The following is a 2,562-nucleotide window of genomic DNA, read 5'->3' as shown; positions in this document are numbered from 1 at the left end:
TGAACTAATCTCAGTTTGGACGGGCAAAGGTGTAGTATGTTTGTTGCATCCCAATGATAACGACTTCCCGTCAATCGTGTCGATGATCTTGCCCTCATGGTGCTGCATCGTCTTCTTGATCTTCTTCAATGGCGACTAGTAGCTCGTCACTTGAGACAGTTGATCACTGATTGACGCAGCTCTTGTGTGCACAGCCTCGTGCTCCATCGGTGAGACGACAGTGACGGCAGCGTCATTTACCACTTGCTTGCTCGTCGAGTCTTTCTCGCGTCGCTTTGGTGGCATCGTTCTGCAAAGGTGGAGCACTGACAGCGAAAACGTACATAATATGGAGAGGTTCGCCAACACTCGCAGCGAAAACCGCAAATGATGTCCGTTGTGAACAAGACCGTTGGTGCTCAGGGGGTCCGAAAATGATATTGTTATTTATCGTAGTAGCATCTTCACGATAAATTATCGCGAAGCTAGCTTGTATGTTGGCAATACGTTATGATGCTTTAGCTAGAAGACCAATAAATAATTGAGTTACTGCTGCAATAACCAAGGTTTATTGAATCAATAACAGGTATCTACGCTCGAGTTGCTGTGTCAAGTGTTTGTGCGTCCCAGTAACCAGCATTTTCGCGCAGGAAGAGAATCATTTCTAAAGTGGGAAGTGAGAGAAAAGAAATTGAGTCTGCTGAGATCAGCCGATTCGGCAACAAAACGACTGGTTCGTTGACTGCTGCAGATAACTTCAGGAAACTGTAGCATAAATTACCGTATGTAATATGCAGCCACCATAAATTATGCACGAGCCTAGTTTAGGGTGACAACATAAATAATGTCTGCTTATTTATTGAAATTACTGTGTCGTCAATTTTTTTTTCGGGGGCCCTGTTGGTGCTACAAGGGACGAGGTCATCGCAGCGAACGACGACCCGCATTCAAGCGGAATCAGCAGTCCCATTACACTACGAAACCTTGTGTAGTGTGCGACGAGAACTTTGAACTCGACATTATTCAAGGAAATGTTAGCGAAGTCTGCTTGTTCCCAACCCACGCATGGTGTCGTGTCGCTTTGCCGAGCATTCTCGACAAAAGGAACATGCTGTCAGCTTTTCTGTGTGTCGCTTCAGTGCTAGCCAAATTCACGGCGTGGTCTGCTGGCTACTGTTCGTGTCCATGGTTCTTAGCATTGACGAACAGCGTGAGCGCAATCGAATGGCTGTGCGTCGTCATCGATCACATGAGACTGACGACGCACGGAAGGAGCGTGTGAGCAGCCGCAGTAAGATGCTCCCCATCGCACCTGCAGCACAGAACGCACGTGCTACTCAGAAGATGACGGGCTGCTCCCTGGGACCAGCAGGTGCGCCATGTTGACCAGCCTTCCAGTGGAAGAAGGCAACTACACATGCTTGACGTTGAAGTAGGATTAGATAGCTAGCACTACGAGCGCCTAGGACAGCAGGACTAGTTAGCAGAGCGAGTAGCAAAGCTGTAAGCATCTAATTCGAGCTCAGTTGTGGTTTCACCATCAAGAACACAAATCGACGGTCAACCACGTGACAACTAGTAAGGCTATGAGCGAATGCAACCGCGGAGGCTAGCAGATTGACATCGAAACCTCAGTTGTTCTGCTGAAGCGCCCACTGCAGACGGCTAAAAATACTGCCAAGATGCGCAGCATGCCTCGCAATGGCGAATATATACGCTCGTGCAGGGTTGGCGCATATTTTTTGCGTGCTGCTATCGTTTTTTGTCTGTGGTTCGCGCTAGTTTGATCGATTTGCTACAAACTGGAAATGTTCGTGCTGCTCCATAATCTTTGCTAAGACAGTAGCTTGTGCAATTTATTGCGACCTGCTGACCAATCGCATTTAAGTACAGCACCAAAAATGGCGGCAACTTTAAATTTTGTAAAAGCCTTTACAAGGCCTCATTAGAGAGCCTTAGTGCCGGCCGGGTAACATGCATGGAAATGAATTGGACGGCGCTCTGATCTCTTCGTGCCAGCATACTTAGCTGAGTTGGCGCATATTTTTTGCGTGCTGCTATCGTTTTTTGTCTGTGGTTCGCGCTAGTTTGATCGATTTGCTACAAACTGGAAATGTTCGTGCTGCTCCATAATCTTTGCTAAGACAGTAGCTTGTGCAACCTGCTGACACATCGCTTTAAGTACAGCACCAAAAATGGCGCCACTTTAAATTTTGTAAAAGCCTTTACAAGGCCTCAATAGAGAGCCTTAGTGCCGGCCGGGTAACATGCATGGGAATGAAATGGACGGCGCTCTGATCTCTTCGTGACAGCATACTTAGCTGAGTCGGCCTAATGTTTGTTTGACCCCTTGACCCGCCACGACCACTGTCGCTGAAGATCGGGAGGAATTGTTGATTGAGTCGCGTTGTTTTGTCCTATGCCCCTCGACGATCCACAGGAGGTGCGGCACTTCCTGCTTCTTTCGGCTTCTACGTAAGCCGTAAAACCACCTTATGGCAATACACACCAGTCCATGCGCTTCTAAGTACCGCACACAATGGAAAATTCTGGTTCCCAAAGGGCATTTGGGTCCTGGAAAGC

The sequence above is a fragment of the Phytophthora infestans genome, genomic scaffold, assembly GCF_000142945.1.
Source record: "Phytophthora infestans T30-4 supercont1.218 genomic scaffold, whole genome shotgun sequence".
Lineage (NCBI taxonomy): Eukaryota > Oomycota > Peronosporomycetes > Peronosporales > Peronosporaceae > Phytophthora > Phytophthora infestans.
Note: the sequence above shows the minus strand (reverse complement) of the source record.